We start from the raw sequence: 25,493 nt of genomic DNA, 5'->3' as shown, positions 1-25,493 counted from the left end.
GACCACAGAAACCAGGATGCAAGATATCAGTCCATCCCAGTCGGACTGGTATTACATTAGACCATTGAGTCAGAATTGTAATAGTCTGTGTGGACAGACTTGGGATTAAACTGTCTCAAGGTCTTCTGTTTGACAGCTTTGGATATACAAGGCATTGTAAAATCTAATTTGTATTGCATAAATTTACCGGTGGTATCCATCCCTCTGATGGCACAAGGTGAATGTAGTTCGTTTAGAGCTCCAGAAAACAGCATTAAGCTAGTTAAAAAGGCTATTGCCTAAAATGATTCAGAGAAATGTGCAAACACATCTGGAACATACAGACCAGTTAACAATTTGCATGACAAAATGAGGGAGGCATTGGAATAAATGTAGGCATCTGGGGGCTGGCTTAAAATATTTGGAATAGAGATGACCAGGAGCTTGACTACATGGTCTGAAGTGCTGTCCATCAATCAGAATAATAACTACTACTTGAGCCCAGCTACTCATATCTTCACAGGAGAGGTGTTCCAGCCCTCTGATCATCCTTGTGACCTCCTCTGGATGCGCTCCAACAGGTTTATGTCCTTATGTACTGGGAGCCCCAGAATTGAGAGCAGTACTCCCTGTGGAATCTCATGAGGACAGAGGCTGAGAATCACCTCAGTTGCCCTGCAGATCACGTTTCTTTCCATATAGACTATGATACAGTTGGCCTACTGGGCTGCAAGAGCACACTGCTGGCTCATGCTGACATCCTTTTGGATCCCACCTGAAGACCACTTGCAAATTTTGGCTGAGGAAGGTGGGTGATGGGTGGCTTTGTCTGCTCAATGGAGCTGGGTGCTTTTCACAGGTAAAATGTACTTCAGTAGCTTTCTGTTTACTTCTGAGTACAATTCTGTGTAACTTTTGGGTCACTTTGTCCCAGGGATGTTTAAAAGCACTTGTCTTCCATTTTGTTTCAATACTTGATTCTGCTGCTAGTCCTGAAGCTGGATGAGGTGAAGAGACAGAGTTGTTCCTCAACACACAGGATGACTTCAAATGTAGTGCCTCCTAGCTTACTGTGTTGTCCCACAGTGTATGAGGTGGATGTTGGTGTCGTGGCAGTACAGATTCAGTCTTCCTACCAATTTTGCTATATTTTGTTGCCATGTGGCTGTTGGCTGCAGAGGAACAACCTGACAGAATGGCATCTGACATAGAAGTATATACGGGGCAGAGGTTTGTCACTCAATTCTTCCATGTGGGGAAAAATTGCACCCACTGACATTCAATTTCTGTTTGTTTATGGTGACCAAAAAGTGAATGTGAACACAGTGAAAGCTGGACTGCATTGGCAACATCTTCCTAGCAACCATGCTGTCACAGCAGCTGAGAAACTACGGATCACCTCCATCGCTGCAGATTAATACAAGCGAGGCATATAGACTCTTGTTCATCACTGATGAAATGCATAGTTAATGGTGGTGATTGTGTGGACGAATAGTATTTTGTAGCTGAGAATTTTTTTCCAATCCGATAGTGTTATTGTGCTCTTTCTTGTAGGCATTAGTTTTGGAGCAAGCTGCTGGCTCCTAAATGAAGAGACAACTTTTGCTGCCTTATATAAAACATCTGTTCACATACCTCAGCAGCTCCTTGTATCCATTTTGGTGCATAATCACTTTCTTAAAGATGGTGTCAAAGTCGCAGGGGGCTGATGAAACCCACTGCCACCTCTCCATGGATCTGTTTGCTGGAGCTGCTTTGTTACAGGAAGAGGACCTACAATATCACACTACTCAGGAACTCAAAATGGACTTTAGCCAAAATCTGAAAAATCCTTAAAGTATTAATTTGGACAGTCAAATTCATTCATAAGATGTTCTATCTTATTTGCAACCTACTGTAGGAAACCTGCTTGGGGGGGGGGGGGACGAAGGGGGGCTACATGTGATGATCTCCAGAAGTCTTTTCTAACCCCTGCAATTCTGTGATTCCCCCCCCCCCCCCCCACCGTAAATATACACACTGAGAAAAATGGAGATTTGCAAAGGTTTTAGTTTCTTAAAATTTGGGATGTGATTTAGAAATCCTTCTGAATAAATATTTGACCTGTGCTTCAGGGTTGTGGCAGGTTGAGACTAGAAAACATTGAGCTTCTTTTTAAAAGATTATTCTGATGACTCCTTTGTGTTTATGTGGAAGCCCATGTACAGCAAGGCTAAACAGCTTCCAGAGCATTCATGTAAAAACTATTCTGATTTTTTTTTTCCACAAAAGCTTTGAAAAATGTTCCTTTTTGAAAGAATGTTAGGGGAAAAAGGTTTATCTCTCAGTTTAAAAAGGAAAAAAAATTGTGTATTTGCTAAGTTATCAAGATGCCCTCAGTGTTCATGTTTTCATTCTTTAAATTATATCTCTCCTGACAAACTCATTTTCAGTCACGGTAATGAGCTGATAAACAAGGGGTAGCACTGGATAGCTGCAGAGTGAATAAAATAATTCAGAGGGGGAACTTTTTTTCCCTGAAGAGTATGTCAGCTCTTAAAAATTTATGCATCTAGCCTTCAGATATGCAAGCCATATGCATAAATAAATAAGCTTTTGAATGCATGCCATAGGTTTTGTCAGTGCTGGAAATATCAGGAAAAAGAAACCCAGGGAAAATTCAATTGTTCCTGACTATTGAAGACGTACAATTATTGGGTGTTGTAATTAGATAATAAAGAAGATGTCCCTAATAAATCTATCTTATGGCTTTTGAAACTTTGTTTAGGCAAGAGCATGAGTGTTTTTACTGAATGCAAATCTTGGTACCAAGATCATTGCTGAGCCTATTATCCACTTATACAGGTTTGTATTTTTGAGGGAAATATGTCCATCCCGTAATCTCACCATCAGAGAAAAAGAGAGTTAAGTTAATAATAGGACATTTAATTGATACAATGCCTTTCCTTATAAACAAATTTTAAAATCTTCATGAAGTGGTGCTTATCCATCCACTTGTCAACAGCTGCTAGAAATTGCGGAGCACCCTCAGGCATTAACTGGCAGAGATCAGAAGGCTCTTTGCCACCTTACTGGCTGCTATAGTCTATCTTGGTGCTCTGATTTAGAGGTGTGTTTATGTGCTTTATTGAACAGTAATGCTAAATTATTCTGCAGCAGTTCTGGCACAGGATGAGAAGAATAACTTTATGGGGATTTGTGTACGGAAATTATAGTGTACTTTCTAAAGTCAGTGTCATTTCTGCTCTGCAGATGCATTTGCATAGAGATCTGATGGGGGATGACTTCTTGCAGTTATATAAGATGTTGCTTCACTTTTTGAACCATGTCTGCTTGAGTACAGACAGATAGTCCTCTCTATTCCTTGGTGTGTGCTGGGCTTGCTTTGTTGCCTTTACTTCCTTACCACACACAGAGCACTGGCCTGGAATTTGAAGGTTCAAATTCTTAGTGCAGGCACAAATTCCCTAGCAAAGGCCTTAACCCTCAGAAAGCAATCAGAAATGGAATCACCTTCCCTGTTTTGTGAAGAAAGCACCGAGTGTTGGATGCTGATGAAGTAGATTTTTGCATGGTTGTGCATTCCATAGGATTTACTGGCTGCCTGTCAAGCAAGGTATTGACTGAGGAGAGCAGTGGTCTCTTCAGCACTGTTTCCCTTGCTTGCTGTCCAAACCTTGTGGAGTAATGCTCTCAAGGTTGCTTTTAGCTTATAACTGCAGGGTACTGTGGGTGGACAGGAAGCGCTGGTGGGAACTCGGAGCATACTTGTTAATGCAAGTGATCCTTGGGTGTCTTCAGTGGAGATTTTGAAGAAATCCAAGCAAGGTTCTATCTATCCTTCTGAAATATTACTTTATTTAGTTGAATACAACATTGCCTAAAGTAGAAAGAAGGGAAAAAAAAAAAAAAGAAAATCTCTTTGCTCTTCAAAGTTAGAGCAAGTTCAGTCACATGCTTAGAAACTGCTCACAATACTGGAAATAAGTTTGTGGGTTTTTTTTTTCTTCAAAAGGTAATCTGTAGGAACAAGGCCTTTACATTATGTTTAACATATTGATGTGACATGTAACAGTATGTTAATTTCATTAATTTCATAGTTCCTTTAATATTAGGATGCTTTCAGGAGTTGAATGAAAAATGCTTCTTAGGAGATTCATTTACTTTCTGATTTTGCATTCTGTTTTTGAGTTTTCACTCCAGTCTTAGTAGACTGAAAGTAAATTCTGTCTTAGTAACGGGCTTTTTCTTTTAGGATTCTGTTGTTACTGACAAGGATTTTTTAAGTAAATTTTTTTCACTTAAAATTCTGTTTATTTAAATAAAAGAAAATGTTCTGAAACCATCACTTCTAATCTAATCTCCTGTCTGTTTAGAAAAGGGGTCTCTGGTCCCAGCAGCTGCTGCTGGCTCCTTGGTGGTGTCTTCTGAATTTATTTTTTACAAAAGATTTCATTTAGGACTTGCATCATGTAATGCTAAGAAGTTAGATGTCAGCATTTAGAAAGCCTTTCTATGGGTTGCATCCATCTTTGCAGTATTCAACTTCAGAGCTCTGCCAATAACCTGAGCTTTGCTGATCTATGTGTCAATTTCAATGTATTCCTTCACTCTGTACTTCTAAAATTCATGAAAAATAAATTGTTTTATATTAGACTGCTACCAACACCTTCTTGAAGTCAGAATTAGGATATAGACCTGTATATAGGCATCAGGTTATCCTGTATAATGGGTGCAATTTGGGTGTCTAATATTTTGTTTTCTAAATTTTTAATTCGTGTTTTATTAATTCATGTAAACTTTGCTAAAGATAATATCTAAAAAACAAACCTCATATTTAGCTGTTAAAAAGTTTCTTGAACACCTTCCAAATCAAATACATTTCTTCTTGCTTTGCTTTGAAACACTGAAATTAACTTGATGATTGTGTTTTTAAATTATTTTTCATTAAGTAGACTACTGGTGTTTGTGGGGTTGTTTTGTTTTTTTTTTATCTTCATTTTGAAGATCAGGAAACAAAATCAGACTTTCCATCTCTTTTATTGGAATAGTCTTCTACCTTTCTTCCCTCCTTGCACAGTTTATGAGATTTCTAGATGTGGTAGGAAAGCAATGGGATGTGAGAACCATTTGGGATTGGATTACTCACAATGTGTTTTGTGCAAAAACAGTCAATTCTCTTTACTAGCCTGAATGCTTTCACCTGGTATTTTACCTATTAACACTGTACTTCAGGATTATTTGCTCACATGCTTGATGCTGGAAAGTATCCCTGAGCTTGCTAAGGTTCCCAAGCCATAGTTCTAACACAGTTCTTAATTTGTCTAATTAATTATTATAGGATTATTCATCCTTTCTCGTGGCAGCATCATGTGATACATTCAACTCTTGGAAAAGTAGCATCTCTTGAGCTGCTTCTTTCCACGGTGCTCATCATCTGATAGATTTTTGATTCTTGCTAAAATCTCTTCTGTCTGGAACCTGAGAGTTTGTAAACTTGTTCCCTCGTTTTCATTCCCCTCCTCTCTCTTCTACAGACATGTTTTATACTCTTCAAAGTAAGTACTTTCAGATAATATTTATGATCTTAATACTTACATCCCATCATGCACATCTGAGATCTATTTTAAGAAAATGTCCATGGACTATTTATAAGATGGAAGTTACCTTCCACTGTTGCTATTATTTCCTCACCCGGTTGCTAACTTCATGCACTGGTTCTCAAGACAACTGGTATTTTTTGTTTCTTTCTACCTTTAGGGTATTTCTTTCTCCTTAAAGGATTTCTGTTAATTTCCAATTCATAGATACCTCAATGTTTATCTTGTAATCAATAGATTTCTCTTTTTCCACACACCAATAACTTCACTGTGGCTCTGATCATTGGCACTAGCAAGAAACAGAATTGTGTGTTCTCCTAATCACTTTCCTGGTTTTCATCTTCTTCAGACCTGTCTTCAGTGCATTTTTTTTCCCTGAAGACCTGCACTAGCACACACAGGCTACATGCTGAATACATTCAGGAAAAAAAAGTCAAAATTCCTTCTCTCTCAACCTGTGAGACCCCAGGCATTGTTCTCAGGTAATGAGAGCGAAAGAATAAGGGAGAGAGTGGCAGGTCATGTCACATAGTTAAGGCCTCAGGAGTAGTAAAGCAATCTATAGAGAAAGCTGTGACTGGGGAGCATTCTGTCTTGGAGTGCTCTTCAGAGCATGGTTATCCTACTTGTTCTGCACATTTGTTGCCTGGGACATGGAGGAACTGCATACATGGTAGAGCACAAAGCACAGAATTTCCTCTTTTTATACATCCATGGAATTTACTGCTTTGTGAAAATGTTCTAAATGAACCTATCAATTTTAACTTAGAATAAAAATGAATTAGTGATTTATTAATATTAAGATTAGTTAGGTAGCACAGTAGAGAACTCAGCTGCCTCCCCTGACTGTACTGTTAGTCAGCTTTCATTCCGTTGATATATATGAAAAAAAAATTCATTTTGCAGTTAATCTGGAGTCTGTTTCCTTTGCAGCTTTTGAGAGTGATTTCTGAAAGTTAGGTATAAGAATCAAAGGAATTTTGATCAGACAGTAAGAGACTCTGGTTTGAAATAAACACGGAGATATATACTTATTTAAAAGAAAAAAAAAATCACAATCTTACATTCTGTTGAATTCCAGCAAGCAAGAGAACATAAACTTTTAAATGCTAAAGTAAGGACTTTAAAATCAATGGAGTGTTTAATAGAATTCAGTGCAGCACATGTAAAATGGGAGAAATGTGGCAAAAAGCAAATTTGGAATAAGTAAAAGCTTGAATGCAGTCTGGTTACATAATTAAAGCAGTAGAAGAAAAGGCAAATGTCAATAATCCAAGCAAGAAGTCACACAAATATAGATTGGTGTCTCACTATCAAGGAAAAGAAGTTATTAACAAACCAAAGCAAACCCAGATTTTGAAACGAGATGGCATTTTGGGAAGCACTGGAAAAAAAGGAATTCCAAAATAAGAATAATACACAAGTTGTTCAAGTTATGTGTTCAGCTCCACAGTATATCAGCAAAGGGGGAACATAGGATGATGACTTCTGGTATGAATACACACCTTGTACATCCACACTCAGATGAATGTAGTAGTAAACCTGATGTTTTCCCTCCTAAGAGGCCTGGAGCAGTGGTTTAAAAAATGCACCAGCATTCTCTGTTATATCAGAAATTTATTTTTTTTTTATGACCTTGTCGTAGACCTGAAGGTCTGAGACTGAGAAGCTGGCCAAGATGTCTTAATGCAAGACATTTATATTTTTCCAGACAGGTGTAAGTCTCAGTAATAGGCACGCTGACAACATACAAATACTTTTTATCATGGAACTTATCTTACACACAAGATGTTTTCTTTGCATTTCTCTGGTCACCGATGCCCTCATGTACCTTTCCTGTATGTCCAAACAGGTTTTTCCTTTGTATTCTAGCTGGCCCCTTTGACAACACCAACCATGAATATGGAATCTGTTATGGGCACTAAGATCCAGCTGTATTGTCATGCTGACGCTGACTGTTCCCATTTGACTGCTGTTTTTATGGGAGCACAGTGATGATTACCATATACTTAACCTGCCTTTTGCCCAGGATGTAGCAGAGATTCATTCTCACTATTATTCAGCAGCACCCTGGATTGGGAAATCTTGGCACACCAGCAGTTGTATTGTGAACCTGTTCTATGATTACGGAGTAAGAAATGTGGATAATCTCAAGAGTTTTAGGAAATAAAATGTCCCTTGCAAATGGAGACTTGAAGAATAGCTATTTTCCCAGATAATGGGGTACTTTAAAAATAAGCACTTAGATTAAAGGAGTCTTGGTTTTATTTTAGAAGTCAATGAGGTGTCATACCTTTTTAGGAGAATGTGATTAATTCAAAATCTTACAGTTACTTTCTAATATTAAAATGACAAAATAGGCACAATTGGATGAAAATGCAGTCAACTGTTCACTTCATCACACATTAATCCCTCTCTGAATGTGGAACAGCACAAGAAATTTTGAGGTGATATCACACAAGCTGATGCTTACTGATCCACTACACTGATTAAATGGCAATAGGTTTGTTAAAATTTAGTCCCATTAATTTATCTCACCAGAAAAGTTCTGGATCCAGCAACTGGATTTAGGAGTACAAGGTCAGCAATAGGAGAATGGTTTTGTTTGAATTTGGATCTAAAAGCTCAGTCTCTTTCTCCTCTGCAAGGCCACCAAATGCATATCTGTGGTGTTAGCTGATTTTGTAGCTGTTTCAGAAAGGTGATATAGTGAGACTTATAGTTTTCCACACATGTGGAAAACTGTCCACCAAGTTTTCAAAGAGGAGATGAAGATGGACTGGTGCTACATCCTATCACCATACACTTGTGCTGAAAGCAATACATGTGCGTTGCTTTATTAAATCAGGCTAAAAGATCTGCACTTTGCACAAACTCAAAAATTCGATTAATGTAAATGGTGCTATTGATTTGGCTTGGGATAGGGTTAACTCATATAGTTTCTCATATGGTGCTATGTTTTAGATTTGTGTACAAATAGAATTAATAACACATTGATGTTCTAGTTGCTGCTGAGCAGTGCTGATACAGATAACACCCACTCTGCCCTGCTGATGAGGTACAAAAGAACCTGGAATGAGACAAAACCAGGACAGCTGGTCCCAACTGACCAGAAGGATATTCCAAACCATATGATGTCATGCTCAGCAATAAAAGCTGAGGGGAAGAAAGTGCAAGATGTTCAGAATTACGGTGTGTGTCTTCCCAAGTGGCCATTTTGTGTGATGGAGCCCTGCTTTCCTGGAAATGGCTGAACATCTGCCAGCCTATTAGAAGCAGTGCATGAATTCCTTATTGCTTTTTGCTTACATGCATAGCTTTTGCTTTACTTATTAAACTGTCTTTATCTCAACTCATGCATTTTCTCACTTTTACCCTTCCAGTTCTTTCCCCAAACCTACCTGGGGGGAAGCAAGCAAGCGTTTGTGTGGAGCCGAGCTGCCTACTGGGGTTAACCCACAACAGCACTTCAAGCTAAAAGAAACCAATTTTCTCTCCTGTCTAAAAATAGCATTGTTATACATCATGGACAAGTCTTTTTTTCCTCAAACTGAAAAATAATTAAAAGCTTCATCCTTTTCCCTCTTCTCCCTGCCTAGCTTTACATATCTCCATCTATTTTCACATCGCTATTACCTATTTTAATCCATCCATATTAATCCTGCGGTGACCTTCAGTGATTTCAGTGCAGTGAGTCTCTGAGATGAGCCTATGTCTAGGATGATTTGTAGGACTGACTTTTTTTTAATGTTGCTGACGTTTTTAAATGAAAATAATATCTTGCCTCCACAAGGATGAAAATATGTGCCAGTGACAGGTAGGGATAGAATGCTTTTGTTATGATTGGCACAAATTGCAAAAATTATGAGGGTTAAAAATAATGATAAAATTGGGATGAAAAAATATTTAAAAGAGGACAGATTCACTTGTTTCTGCCAGCCTGATTATTTAACAGGAATTTTGCGTGGCATGTGTTTCTGATCTTACTTATGTATATACTGTAGCATTAACTCATCAAACTGTATCCTTTAAGGTCCCTAATTTGCCCTGACATAATTACACTTCATGTAAGAACAAAGATGGGCACTGATATGGAGAACTCTATATACCTTAGGGAGTTCATTGCTGACAGCTGTGGGTAAGGCTCCGTAAGTGGGAATCTATAGGAAAAGCTAGTAGAGATCTACAGTGAAAAGGGTCCAAGATACAGGGCAGTTACTGAGGGATAAAAGCAGGTATTTATTGTGCTAGTAGATTAAGGTTCACAATAGAAATTGTTTTCTTTGTAACTTTAAATTAAAATGCATTTTCCTTTCATGTACACGCATGCAATTGCACTTCGGTTTATTTTCTAATCTGGGAATGACCCAGGAACCTCCAGAGACTAAATAAATAGCTATGTGTACTTTGACTTGGAAAACATCCTTTGCATCCCTTTCTTCTTGAGTGAAGAACAAGAACCAGACGTAACCCTGTTAGCATTGCCAGTGATGAAATATTTCAGTTGTGCAAGGCCAGTTGCAGCTGAGCAAAGTACATGTGCATACTTTCCAGAGGTGTAAAAAGAAGAAAGAGGCAAACAGATCTGAGAAGAAGAGGTCTTAATTCTCTTTGCTTTTACCTTACTGTGGCTGCTTTTTTTTTGGGATGCTACAGTGAAGGAGTTCAGGCTGTTTTTAAGGACTAAGACCTTTAATGTTAGCCATGTGTATATTATATGTGTAGTGTCTGTGATTATAGTGACTTATTCTCACACCTGAATATTATTTAACCAGCAGGGATGTCAAAATCTGTCCATTTATTATTGATTTTCAATTCACGTTTGATCAAAGCTTCACTGACATGTCTTTCAAATTCCTTGCTAACTTAATCCTTGCTGCTCTTATTTTAAGGGACTGATTCCTTTCCCTGTTATGTTCGGCCTGCTGTAAACACCAGCAGTTTCTTTAAGTCCCTTTTTTTCACCCTTTTTGCTTAGTAATCTCCCCTTCTTTTTTCTGTGACAAATGCATTCATATTTCTGGAAAGCTTCATGCTTATTGCTTTTGTCATTTAAGCCCTCCTAGCACTGTTGCCCTCTATTATCTTCACTGTTGCATAGTTCTACCACAATGATCTGAACAAATGCTCATCTGTCTGGATTTTCATGCTTCTTTTTTGTATGTTGTTTTCTGATTTCCCACAATTTACAAATTGGTATTACTAGCAGATTATTAAATATAACAATTCTCTGTGATGAATTTGTCCATTTCTCAGGTTAAAGAGCAATGTCTTCGTTGCATGAATATTTGGTTTTTTTTTATTCACAATCTACTAAATAATCTGAATGGATGACTGTTTGATGTATGCGTTCTGGAAAACTTATGTCTGTAGGCCAACTTTGAGGTAAGACTTGACAAATCATTTTCAGAACTGTGTGACAGATCCTCAGGCAAAAATCTGTTTGAATCTTTTCAAAGATTCTTCTGGGGACTTCTTGCAATGCGTGAAAATAACATCTTAATTCTTTTCGTTTTACAGTTACTTTACTTATTGTTCAATAACTGAGGTGGCCAAGGAATGACTAGAGCTAGGCAAAACAATTTTGGTAAACAGCTAAGTTCTAAAATAGTTTCAAAGACAAAAAAACATCCTTGAACTGAAAGTTTGTCTGGGAAGATGCATATACTCATGTTTGAATTTATATGTATATGATACTATTACTTTAATATTAATTTTGCCTTATTTTAGGGAAGTGATCAACTGACGTATTGGAAATGCATAAATTTCCCTATAAATAATGATTGGGTTTAGAAAAAAATTTAAAAGCCAGGAAAAGAAAATCAGACAATTGGGTTTTGAGATAAGTCATGCTGCTTTTTTTCTTTCCCTTTTGTATTTGAAGTGGCCAGAATGAATGTGCACATGATTGATGTTAGCTTTCAATTCTATGACTTGTTCCAGTTTGTGTCACAATATTTGACTGATGTATGACTGTGTTACTTTTTTGTGAGGTTTTTTTGCTCTGTTTTTGGTGGTTGTTTTTTTTTTCTTTTGTAGCTTGATTCATTTAGGGTTTTTTTTTTCCATTTAATATTTTTTATTAAGTTGGTAGAATGATCAGATAGCTAGCACTAATGTCATGCAAGGATCATTTTAATCATTCACTGAAAATATATATATATATATATATATATATTTTCAGTGAATGATTAAAATGACATTGCATGACATTATATATATATATAATATATAATATATATATAATGTTTCCAAAAAAATATTTTTCTCCATATTTAGCAAAGTAAGTTTGTAGGAATTCAACCAAGGTATGCAATGAATCAGCAAGAGAGTCAATAACGCAGCTATAGGCTTCTGACTTCTGCTAGCCTTCCTGATTCATTGCAAACCAGACATCCTGTGAACTGCTGAGTCACAAAGAAATGCTGGTTTCAGTATTAACCTTTTGAAGTGAGCATTTATTAGTCTTCTGCAGCAAACATGTGCCTAGTACACGTAGACCACAAGTTTGTATTGTGTTTCTGGCAGTTTCTATGGACAGCTTAATATCTGGATTAGAAAGTAACACTAATTTAAATAGCGCAAATAAGGGAGCACTTACAGATGCTGTCCCTGGCTTGAGTCATTGCTATCAAATTTTGTTATTCCTGGGTCTGTTTTATGTTGATGACATGTATTGCCACTGATGTATTATCCTCGCATCTTGTACATCAGCAATCATAGTACTTATTCTTGTGGTTTTTGAGGCCGTTTGGAATCTTTTTTTTAATCCATGAAAGCAAAATGTCATTACGCTTAGGAATTTTTCATCAATCTATCAACTGTAGATGTAATGATCTGTAAGTTAAACTGAAAGAGGAAGGGACATCTTGTCTCCTGGAGAGATCGCATAAGTGTTAATTGAATCTTCATTGTGTCTTCATCTACTAAACAGCAGTGTTTGTCATTAATTTAGGAAGGTGTCACCAGCATTTTCAGGTTCCACTTCAATTAGCTTTTCCCAGCACACAAAAAGAAAACAAACATCTACACAGAAGCATCTATGTTTAGCAGGTAGGTGTCATCACATAGTCTTGTCAGTCTCTAAGGATTTTATGAGCTTCATTAAGAGATGGTCAGTGTAGTCAATGCTACCTGTGCAAGGACATAGTTTTTATAAACCTTTCACTGCCGTGTTTCTATGAATTACCTCCTACTTGCTCCTGCCTAGCTATAATTGGAAAACAGTTTCATTCTGATCTGTAAGTATACAGCCCATTGCCTGCAAGGCCAGAAAGAATGGGTAGTCTTGTTTTATATGGCATACGTGGATCCACTTGCAGAAGGAATCCAGAGTCCTGACACTGAGGTTAGACTAGATTTGTAATTTTATTGCTGCATATGCATAAAGGTTTCTCATACCTTTAAAAAGAAAAACAGCAAAAATTGAACGGATAATTTATTCTATATACTCATATCCTTTTATGTGTTTTGATGCTTTAAAGTGTTTATTGATGTTATACTGGGTTATCTAGAGGGAAAATTATGTTTCTGTACTTATTTAGAAAAATAATACTCTGCTAGAGCTTGTCCCTATCATCATACTGGTCAAAACCACCACCAACAACAAATCATTTGCTCTGAACTTTTCACTTCTTCCAGTGGCATGTTGCTGGTTTTGTTGTTGTTCTGGGGTTTTAATGTTTTTTTTTTTAAATCTTAATTTTGAGATTGCCCAGAGGCACTGTGGATGCATCCCTAGAGGTGTTCAGAGCCAGGTTGGATGTGGCTTTGAGCAACCTGGTCTCGTGGAAGGTGTCCCTGCCCATAGCAAGGGGTGGAACAAGATGTGTTTCAAGGCTGCTTCCAACCCAAGCTATTCTATGATTCTGTGATTCTTTGAAACGGTTGAGAGCAAAGGGGCTCTTATGTGGGAGAATAACTTTGATAACAGTACAAGAAAGTCTGACTTCACCTGTTTATTTTAATCATTTCAACAGTCTCCTGATGCTCTTGAGTAAATATTTTCTTTGAAGTGTTTCATTACTAATATTCTCTTCATGTTCTCTGCAATATGAGCGTTTTTCAGGTCTCATGTAACCTTCATATATATTCATCTCAAGGAAGCCCACACTGCATCACTGATCCTTGATTGCCTCTCACCTATAATTCTTTCATGCTTAATAGATTTCATCCATGGATAAGTATTATTTCAGACTTCTGCTAGTGTTTAATCCCACAAGCCAGTTTTCTACATAAGGCAGTTACAGAAGCTCTCTGTGAAGGATGTCTTGCCTTCATTTATGTAGGGAGAGTGAACCTCCATAGACTAATATGTAGTGCTAAGAAGAAAGAAATCATTCTTGGCCTCAAACTATATCTGAAATATTTTACCTTTTTGAAATAGTTTCCAAGGCTACAAACCGCTGCATTTTTACTTTGCTTTATTCATTACTTTGAGTGTGAAGGAAAGAGTCAGTGTTTCTCAGAGGATCTCATCTCTCTGGTTGGTGTAGCATAGACCTGGACATCTCCCTGTTAAGTTACTGGTTAGAAGTACAAATTAGAAGTTAGAGACCTGTATCTTATTCACCATTAAATTAACTGTGTGGACTAAGTGATGCAGAGAAGTACATTGTCTTAAATCTGGTTACCAGTATGTAACAAAGCAGGTACATATGACAGGACAGTGGGGGAAGGAGGGGATATTCAAAGACTGCTCAGAACACAGAGGATCTGATATTTATGGAGAGTTTTCCCTGTGGTTTCCAGACAGAAGGCAGGCATGTTCACTGGATGTTTAGATTCCAAACTATTTCAAGAAATAAGTCAAAGTTATTGTGAATTTCTTTAAAGTAATCTTGTCCTTGGCTCTGAAACATTTCATATTTTTAGCAATTCTTTTTTACATTAAGTACTTAACAAAACGATGTGCAAATGATTCATCTGGGAGCTTTATTGCTGTAAGGCAACTGGTTTGATCAGATGAACTTAAAATCTTTGAACAATTTTAGCAGAAGCTAAAATAGTGAGGCAGTATCTAACTCTGATCTAAATAGAGAAGATCTGCAACTGCTCAGTTCCCCTTTCCTTTTCTTGAAAAAAAATGTTCATTTGTAAGACACAGTGTTTCCTTTCATCCTCTCTCCAGAGGCATTAAGACAAAACTCCACAGAGATTTCTTCTATTTATTTATTTGTATATTTATTTATTTATTCTAGGGTAGAAGGGACCAATAAAGATCATCCATGTCTGATCACCTCAGGGCTAAGCAAAAGTTAAAATTTTAAAAGTTAAAAAGTTAAATTACTGCAGCATTGAACGCTGACACATATGGATCGTCAACCACCTCTCTAGATACCTGTTCAAGTGACCACATTCCTTATCAAGCTTCTTGCAATATACTACTTTTACTTTTGTTCTTTGAAGACAGGTTTAGTGCCAGTCAAGCTTAAAGAAAGAAAGAAAGAAAAAAAAGTACTGTTAAGAATGTAAGGATATGGAAAAGCAAAGTGTCTGCTCCTTTAAGTGTACGTGGTCAGGGACCTTTTCCAAAGCAACAAGGGATAGTGAGAAAGGGAGACTGAGATAGGAACCAAATCTAGTCATTGCCACCAAATAATGATGGCATGTGGGAATGTTTATTTCAGTGTATTTGACATACTTTCTCCTGTGTGTGTGTGTGCAGATACCTGGATGTGGGTGAGTGCACTGAGTGCCGGTTACTGCAGTCAGGCCAGGGCTGTAGGGCTGCAGACAGTCTTGCCAGCTACTGCGGTGAGAGCAGGGGCTAATTTCAGCAGCTGGAGGGGCCATAGCTCTCAGGATCTAAGAATGATTCCCCAGATTTTGTACCCACAGTGTCGGGTAACAAGTGGATCTCTATGAGTGGAATTTAGTGCCAGCTACTGGAGTAAGGTTGGGAGTACAGCTGCTGCTGGCTGTGATTTCAGCTACTGGAGTGAGTGAGGATTTTGGCATCGCTAGTTGAACAGTCCTCTCTGGGCCTAGGGTGAGCTGTGCAGAGTTCTAGCCTGGACAGCAACTGGTGGACTGGTGAGTGAACTGGGTGCCAGCTCCTGAAGTCAGACCTTGGGTGTAGGGCTGCTGACTGTGCTGTAAGCTACTGGGGCAAGTGGGGTGTCTGTGTCAGCTGCTGGGGTTCTGCACTCCCAGCCAGCAGGGCCTTGGGTCTGGGCCAGGACATCAGTCAGACAAGAGGTCCATGCTGGTACATTCAGAAAGATTTATGCATGTGGTATGTCTGAGGGATGAGGGACAAGGAAATCAGTAGACATGCACTTGCAGTGAATTTCAAGCTGAACTAAGCAGCCCATGAATAGGGTAATAAGCTTAGGATCTGGGTAGGGGTGCTGGTGCTCAAAGCATCCATGAATGTGTGAATGCTTGTGCACCTGGCAAGTGCTGCATGCATACCTTTGTTAGTGTATTTCAGTCTCTACCAACTGGAGAGGAGGAAGGGGACTCAACTGTTTACAGTTTTACTTGAGTTTAAATGCTGCTAAAGGCATCTCTTGGCTTGGGCAACCTGTGTGACCGTTCGTGTCAGTGTCCTGTCTCTATCAGTGAGCGTGTGTGTGTGTCTCTGGTGTATGTGCTCAGCTTAGGTACTAGCTGAATCTGTAGTGGTGAAGGCAGAGCCGTAGCCCTCAGCCTGCTGATGCTTCTAATAAAAATATTCCTCGTGGTAAAAGAAGAGAAATAAAAATTCTGTACTCTATCGGTCCTTTTCTCATTGTTATCTTATTAGATGTTATGCATCTGAGTTTGCGCCTCAAACTACAAAATGACACAGGGGTCCTCTGTTAGTAAAATACATCAGGAGGAAATACGTCAGCAAATGCAACCTATGAGCTATTTTAACTGTTATTTTATGGGAGCTCTAGAAATGTTGAGCAGTAGTTGTTTGATCTGTTTTCAGACTAGTAGGTGGAGGTTTAGTAACTGGGAAGGGAATGTGAAAAACATGATGTGCTTGAACGTAAGCTGTAGAATGAATCAGAAGTTTTTTTACTGAAGTTTTTCTCTCCCCCTTCTATAATGTTTTTAAGACAGGTAATAGTACTATGTATTTGTTTATTTTTGCATAAGAATGTTTTGAATCTTATCAGTTACTGGGAATATGTAAAATATATCAGTGCCAAATGATTTATGGCAAGAATTATGGATTTCAGTGAAAATTCAGCAAGATATATTTATTCATTCTTTTTATTTTAAGCATTTAAAAAAACTCATATAAGAAGGGGTTGGACTTGATGTTAAATAAAAAGTTTTATGTAAAGCATTTTTAACTAAAATATAAGTGGAAGACACTAATTAGGGAATACAACATGCAAATTATTTTTAGGATGTTTTATTATAACACAAATATTTCAATTGTACAGAGGTTTTTTTTTTGTTGTTGTTGTTGTTGTTTTTTTTATATATATACACAAGTATTGAAAACAGTGTGGTGCTTCAAAATGTCATTGTATTTTCTGTTCTGGCCAAAAAGGAGGCAAAAGTGAAAACTGGATGGAAAATGTTGTTCCCTACTACCTTTCAAATAACATTGTTTTCTAGTATAGTCATGCTGTTTGTAACCCCAGAATCACAAAGAATAGCAGTTAACCTTCACTCTGGATACAATAGGATATTCACTCTATATGACCCTTTATAATGTAAGAAACTGCATTAAAGCCCTGACCAAAGTCACAATGCATCTGGTAAGTGTTTTTTCCCACCTTTTCATTGGAGGTACTAATTGGTAACTAGAGGGGGAAGACTAGCTATTATTCACAAACGAGAATCAGCAGGAAGGTAAGGAAGTCAGTAATTGTGTTTTCTCAAATAGAAAGTGCCTCCACCTGATGTAGGTGCTTGCAAAGCACTGTGGGAGAGAAACGAACATTTTGCAAAATAAGTAGCGGAGGAGTAATCTTTTACACCTTCAAGATTCTCTATTTGCTATAAGCCTAGGGTGCTTTCAGATCTTCAACTTTTCTTGTTGAGAAATTATTTAGAGGGTGAGGTAAGAATTAGGGACCTATGTGCAATAAGAAAAAATGTGAGTGGTGACTGCAAAGGACTGACAACTTTGTGATTATCCTAGAAGTGGCAGGCTGTGTACGGCTGTGAATTCAACAAAACCAGTGATAGGCTTCGGGACAGACTAATCTGTCATATACGTGAGGGGTAGATGTGTTTTCAAATGGATGCCTTTGTTATTTTAACCTTTCTCTGTGCTGTACTGCCATGCTGTTAGCAAGGGTCATCTTTGATTCAGTTACAAAGCAAAGTGAATCCTTTTAGCTTTAATATGATTTAAGTAAAACTCTTCAGAATCAGAGCCTTTTTTTGTAGTATGCAATGGAACAAATAAGGATGAGCACTTTTTCACTTGGTTCCCACCAGCTGGATTATTTCTAGTTGGCTGATTACATCTCCTACACCTAGTGATATGAATGATGGCCTAATTAAAATGGCATGTATGTCTTTTTTTTTTTTTTTATGATGACATTCCAGAGGGTTGCTTTATTTTTCTTAACTGCAGCAAAAAGAGCATAAGTGAATGCTGCTGGAGAGTAATCATGCACTTACGCAGACATGCTCCTTCATGCTTTATGTCTTCTATTTTTGTTGCATGGTTTACCAGAATGTACATTGCTGGCTGTGGTCCCTATACGAGGGATGTGAGATCATGGGATGGATGGTGAGACTGGGAAACTCATGCACAGATGAGTAGGACCATTGTTATGGCAGAAGTTGTAACTTTGTTAGAGGAATGAAAAAAAAATCTTGTGTCCTTACTTAAGAGTACTAGAGGCCACCTCTGTATTCTGCATTTGGGAAGCTATAACCTGTTTGAAATTTACCTTGTGTTAAACTTTTCCAATGGAGTTATATCCAATAGGAGACAGTGTCTCCTAAAACTTCTGCATAAAACTAATAACAATAGTACTGGGGGAGTAAGGGCAAAGCTCCTCCGTAAACAGTATATTGTTTAAAAGACTTCAAGCTGAAAAAGAATTGCTGTTATTTTTACTCTGGTGCTTTTTGTTTGTTTTGTTGTTTTTGTTTGTTTTGCACTGAGAGTGGGGAAGCTTAATTCTAATTCCTGCTCTGTCGGCTTTTTATTATCAACAAGATTTACTGAGAAAACAAAGTTTATCATGTAGTACTTTGTGTACACTTGTCAGTTCTTCCAAGAAATTTAGGAACTTGTTGCCCAATTTCAACTAAATTTGACAGGGGTAGGAATATCAGAGCTAGTGTGATGTATTGTGTTTTTGGGGGAGATATGTGTAGTTTTTTTTTCTCTTTTTTTTTCTTTTTTCTCTTTATGGAAATAGTCAGTGAGGAAAAGTGTAGAGAAGAGGAGTAAGTGCTTCCCTGGAGACAGAAACTGTGAGGTGAACTCAGCTGCGGGGTTAGACACCTCAAAATCCACATTTCTGAAATCCAGACTTTTCTGTGCCCCAGTGCAGCTTTGGTGGGAATTAGAAACGTGGCTTAATGATGTGGGTGAGGGAAAATATTGAATGTATTTAAGGTTTCAAGTAATAGATTTCTTGTGGCAGAAGTGTTGTACCTAGATCGAGGCTGTGTTGTACAAAGGTAGATGAATCCCCAGCCATCAGCACTCCTACTATCCAGAGGAAGGAGTGTGCCAAGCACCTGACCTAACAAGGACTTAAGTGGAGGTATTATAGTGAGAATCACCACATGGCATAGATGGCCACTTTTGCTCTGAGTATGCACCAAAGCTTAGAAAGACACCTACTGCTGGGTTTTCCTGTTGGCTGACTGCACTAATATTTAAAGATCAGTGAGCCTGATCTGAGGATCTTCAAGACCTGAAGGCCCTCACTAAATCCTTTACAACATAGTACAGTAAAGATGTTTGGAAGTAATGCAACATGGAGGTTAATGTAAAAGAAGAGTAGAATTACTCATCCTGTCTGGTCCATGTGGTAATATTATGCCTTTTGTACTTTTTGATGTAGAATGGTCTCTTATGTCAGGCTGAATGACTTAGCTTTCCTTAGCTTTCCCTGTTCTGTTTGCTAATTATCAAGGATTTCCTTTTGTCCCATGCATATATGCGGAGTCAGCCCCTTCACTTAGGCACTAAGGAGTGCACCTTGCAGTCTTCTGCCATTTGTTTCTGGATCAAATACAAGCAAACACTAAGTGACTAGATTTCAATGAGTTAAGAGTTCAAACTAAAATTCTCCTTTACCTCACAGGAGAGAATCATGTACGGTATTTATCGTCAAGGGTGGGTATTGGCCACTTGGGATAGCTGAGTTTTGTTCTTGCTTGTTATACTGATCCTTCTAGATCCTGAATGGCATCTGTGACCTCCAACAAACGTGGCAAGATTGTACTTTATAACCACCCATTGATTTATTCTTTTAATTGAAGTTCTTACAGTACTTCATGGCCTCCATCTCCTCATATTATACTTGTCCATCTGGTGTCTGATGTAGCTGCACTGCATGCTTAAGGTCTCTTCATTTTCTGTAACACTGAGACCTATTTAATATGGCTGTTTGCTGTTATAGTGAAAATCCACTCTTAAACTACTTTTCATTTGGGCAGAGTACTTCAGCCCTTGAGACAGAGGGATAAAAGAGGGGGGGAAGGGTGCTCTAATACCCTTTTTGTTGTAGCTCATAAAGCACCTTCTGAAATTTATTTTAAGGCATTTGAATGAGGTGTAATAATATTTAATTCACATTTTCTGCAGCTTGTCCTGTACCCAGTAACCAGGGGCATTCATGATGTAGAGACAGAAAGTGCTTACCCAGATGATTTGCACAGGGGAACTTGACTTTGTTAATTACAGCACTAATGCAATCAAATTATTTCAATGACAAAAGAGGAGGGAGGCTGAAGAGGACTTTATAACAAAGCAGCTCATGAGTGTAGGAGACTTTATGCTGTTTAATCAATGTCATCTTGGTTTATAAACTGGGACTGGAATGTCCAGAGCTGGGCATTTGAGTTGACAGTTTGAGCAGTGGCTATAACTTCCCAGGTCTGTAGAGAATGTCCTCCTGTACTAGGAGGTCAAATTCTTTCTGGTGATCTGCACTGCCCTTCTGCTTTTCCATCTGGCATCCTGGAGTTCAGGGCTTTGGTGAAGCCAGGCCTTGGGAATGTTCAATGTCATTTAACCTCAGTTGAGCCACCTTGTGTTCCACAGCAACCCAAGAGAAAACAACTGTGCGAATGGCTGATTTCTCTGTTTAATTGGAAGTTTAAGAACAAAATATCTGAATAATTTTCTGTAAATTAAAATTAAAGACTGGTAATCCTTACAATATACCTTAACAGTTAAGAAAATATCAACTTTAAAATCCAAAACAATCCTAAAGCAGTTTTCTAAGATGTTCTATAAGAAGTTATAGAACAGTGAATGTCTTCAGAGAAAAGAAAGACACAATGTGTAATGAATTGTTTGCCTTGTAACTATAGGCTTAGTGGTGACATTCTTTGAAAGTAGTTCAATGAAATTAAAACTATTTCTGATATATATAATTAACTGATCTAGTTTTATGAGAGGTTCCTATTTGCTTGACTTCTAAAGTCAGCAAAGAAAACTTTGGCCTTCTGCCTCACGAGGCGTCTGGGCTCTCTTCATTGGGATGGACTTGGTTTCTTCATCAAAATTTCTTTACTATTTGTACTGAAGCTTACTTGAAATGCTGCTTAGAGGAAAAAATCAGTGAGAGGTGATATTGCAAGTTAGTGCTCAAGAAACTAAATTTTGTGCAGTGAATTTACAAGGCTAATCTCCATGGAAGGAAAGTGGCAGGTGATCCGACTCCAGAGCATATCTGGAGAGATGAAGAGGTTAACATGCCTGTCCAAGGTAATTGCTTATAGTTGAGATGTGTGAACCCTGCCCTTAGTATATTGAGTGTGACAGACTGGTTTGTGGCACAAGAACTACTTTTACATGCTGTATTGTTTAGGGAGCAGGCTCTGAAAATGCCTTTACTCTGCTATGTTTAGATATACTCTTATGCATGTTGAAGTATCAGTGCTGGCAGTGTTCACTGAAGATGCTGCAGGCTCCAGTGATAGAAATTAAAGGGTTTGTTTGCATGCTTCAGTTCTTCTTTTGGCATGCTGCCTACTTCTGACAACCAGCAAAGCAGGGACATCTTCCCCAGCAGCTCAGATGTAAATCCCAGTTATGCAGATTGATTTCCAGCACAGCCTGTGCTGTGTATAAATCCTGGATCAAACAGGCAAATCACTGTTAATCATCACTAATCAGCATGATGGGGCCTGTAGACCTTTGCAGCCCCACTTATTGGCTACAGGGGACAAACCGCCAGTAGGTGCTAAGTAATTAACAGTCGCTGTTGAATTTAAGTGTCTGGTGGTGTTTAAATTTATGTGACTAGTGCTGCAGTCATATACTGTGTGAAGGAATGACACTTTCCAGAGCTCCAGCATCACTGTATATTTTTTTCCCAGCATGACTATGATTCAGGCAGAGGAAGTATTAATCTGCTTGAGCACATGAGTTCTTCAGCAAAGTGTCCTCCTTCCAAATATTCTAGCGGCTGCTGTACTGTTGGTTGTTGTCTTGAATTTTTTTTTTTTTTCCCCGCGACATTGTGGGTAATGCTACTGTAGTCTGGCACTTACAATCTGGCATTTATACAGTTTTTTGTGTAAGAAGAAAGCTCTTCAACTAAAAGGAAACCTAACACCGGATCTCAAACTTATTATCTCTCTTTGGTATCCGCCATATGGGTTACTCCAAGACTACTGTGAAATCTGGAAGACCTTTGGGTAGCCTGCTGTGAATTTCATGCTTATGCTTTGTAACACACAGGTCTCGTTTTCTTTCTTTTTTTCTTTCTTTCTCATTAACAAATCACATTTCAAAATGTGATTCTGTGAATTCAAAATAGAAATGAAATGTGGTAGGTTGTACAGTTGGGGAGTTATGGCCCCTTTCTGGTAGGTAATGTTCCCAGAGCTTTTGGCTTTGGTGCCTCGTAATGCCACATGAGGCATACAGTAACTGCCCAGAAACACATTTGTTAGCTGTCATGTCACTAGTTAATTATATCTTACTTCTGTTTCAGTGCATCATGCACAAGTCTGCTAAATGTTCTATGTGAACCTAAATGTGATTTATCATCATAAACATCCCTTGGAGAATACCATAGAAACAAACAAAAAAAGAACTCCCTTTTAACATGCTTTCCTATCTGTGGAGCTCCAATTTAATTTACCTTTGTTAATCTTGGAGATGGTAAACAATATTAGATGCAGTGTATAGCTTTAATTTAGACAGATTGCTTGCTTACGTGTGTGTTCTCAGGTGCACCATGAAAATGAAGTTTCTCTTCTTTTTTGAATTATATTGAGTTGAAAATACAGTGGGTGTGTTGCTAGAACCTCCACCACTGTAATTTGGGACAGTTTCAAAGCCATGACAGTACTGCTGATTTATAACAGCCAATGTTAGGATTTTGATGCTGTTGATAATGGGAAACTATTAAAAATCCATTTTCAGACTGCAGCTTTTTTCTTGCAAGCCCCAGTACTAAGGGGATAAGAGGAGGAGATGTAGCTGAAGTGCAGTGGTGTGCACTGGAGGAGTTGCTGCATTCTTCTCAATAAATTATTTTATTTTTCAGTAAATGGCAGCAGCTTCAAGATGCCATAAGTGCTTTTACTCTGGAATGAGGCTTACTATGCGTGTGTGAGACTGGAATCTGTAAGCATTTGGCAGCTGCTGAATTGCTACTCTCTGCATGATGGGGCTTAGGGCAAAATAGCATCATAGCATTTGCTATGTGTCTGTTTCCTCTTTTCTGTGTTTGCTCTCAAGAAGTTCAAATCAAAACACTAACCAGAAAGTACATAGATAATTTGGAACTAGTTGGGGCGAAGTGGAACAGCAGAAATTAGAATTAAGTTCTTGAATTACTTTTAGCATCAACAAACATCAAGAAAGTTGTGGAGGACCATTCCTGGTCTTGAGGGTGCATTAATGTTAGTTGGAGTACTGACTTCTTTAAGTCCTTGAGCTATAGAGCAAGCCTGGATGGAAGTAGTCTTGCTTGTTTATGCTAGATCTGTTTCTAAGTATCAATATGTCCTTCAATGTTTTGTTTTTTTTTTTAAGCGGCTAGAGAAAAAAGGTTGAGTGCAAGCACAGGCTTTGTGAATACTATTAACTGTTCTGTGAAGCTCAAAGTGGACGAGATAGTGTTTATAATGAATTCAGACAGGAAGTAAGCGCTCTATGCCTTGAAACGGAGTAGCCATGAAGACCTCTTGCAGTTAACATAGAAAAAAAAATAAAGAATCAGTAGTTTCTCTTTGGAGCCCTCCAAATGGCAGAATATGAAGCCTGGTTTTGTGTGGAAGCTAGGTAGGGTGAATGCATGCCCTTAAACAGTAAGAGTTGCTACATACGTCATGAAAGGGAAGTCAACAGAGAGGTTCAGTGACAATCAGAGCATGGGCAAACCAAGGACTTAATTCTTTTAACTGCAAATGAAACTTCTGCAGGAATCAGTAGACTTCTTACAATAGCTCAGTTAATCCAGACTTTTATCCCATGTCTTTTATGGTTATCAGAGGATCTAACAGGAGCAAAAAGAAATAAGAAAGGTTGGAATACCCTTTTAAATATCTATTTTGAATGGCAGAAAACTGTGCAGAATCCAGATATTGCAGTTGCTTATAACTGAGGCCAAGATCTTAAGATTATGATTGCACAGGCTCTTTTTGGAATTGAGATCAAATATCTTTAAAACACTTCTATGGACGTAACATAAGGTTGTAAAGCTCCTTTTTCTTTCTTCCTTTCATCATGGTCTTTTACCACTGCCATTTTCCTTTCTATACTTCATAGTATAATGCTTGGTGCAACTGCATCGTTGTTAACCTTAGCAAAAGATAAACCAGACAAAATTTGCATAACTATAGTTGCTTATCTTTCTTTGTGTTGTTTCCTCACTATGCCCAGCAGGCATGATGGGAATTCATCATTTACAGTGATTTAATATAATCCATGAAACCTAGAAATTTCACTATTGGAGGAACTGGCTGAAGTCGGTTATTCTCTACTGTTCACAAATGAGTTTTCTGAAGATGATGCTTGTGAGATGTTTTTAATGAGGATCCCTACCTTTGTTTATGTATATACATATGAGAAGTCCAAGTGATGCCTTTATCTTGTTATATTATATTCAATTTCAGCCTTAGCAGCAAGGAATGAAACTCTTTAAGGATAACTTGTCGCTGCCAATTGACTCCCTTTTAAAATTTAGGACAGTAAATGAAACTAGGACCTCCTTATTTTCAGGTCTTTAAAAATGTTATGAGTAGGCACATGTAATTAGAAAGATAGAATCCAGAATGACTGCGGCAGCATGTCAGCTGATGAAGTTAGCAGCATTTGAGGCAGACCTTTGCTGCTGAATTCCATGTGCCTGCATTTCATGTTGGCACCCATAGGTGCCAAGTTAAGAACTTTGTCCTTATGGGTTCATCTTAACAAAAGTCTTGTTCTGTGTGTTCTGTTACAAGACAGTTTTTGATAGCCTACCATGAATGCCTGTAATGAGGTAAATAAATTAAGGCCATGAAGCTTTGGATGCACTGAATCTTACTGTTTGAGCATGCTGGAGTGAAAAAGCTTGATTCATGTGTCTCAGATGAGTTCTATTAAGTTGTTAGCATAATGTTGACTAGATTGATTCCATTTAGGGTAGTGGAGTTATTCTGGAGGCAAAGTGAAGTTTACTGGATGCTAAGCATTACTTCTGATAAGAGTAAATTTTTGTCCATGTAATTATGGAAGGCCAGGACTTGATTTCTTGATTTAAAATCAATCATGGCTTTAAAAAGCTATTTTTAGATCAGCTTGAGAACAGAGGTTGAATGGAA

General features: G+C 38.1%; 1 long non-coding RNA gene across 1 annotated transcript in view; it reads left to right on the top strand.

The window, feature by feature from the left end:
• Window positions 1-25,493, top strand: part of LOC116227351 (uncharacterized) — a 235,323-nt gene that overhangs the window by 7,043 nt on the left and 202,787 nt on the right. The window lies entirely within an intron of this gene.

The sequence above is a fragment of the Phasianus colchicus genome, chromosome 7 (assembly GCF_987193195.1).
Source record: "Phasianus colchicus chromosome 7, bPhaCol1.hap1.1, whole genome shotgun sequence".
In the NCBI taxonomy this organism is placed as follows: domain Eukaryota; kingdom Metazoa; phylum Chordata; class Aves; order Galliformes; family Phasianidae; genus Phasianus; species Phasianus colchicus.
The sequence above is the reverse complement of the archived record's forward strand: the minus strand, read 5'-3'. Positions and strand labels throughout refer to the sequence as shown.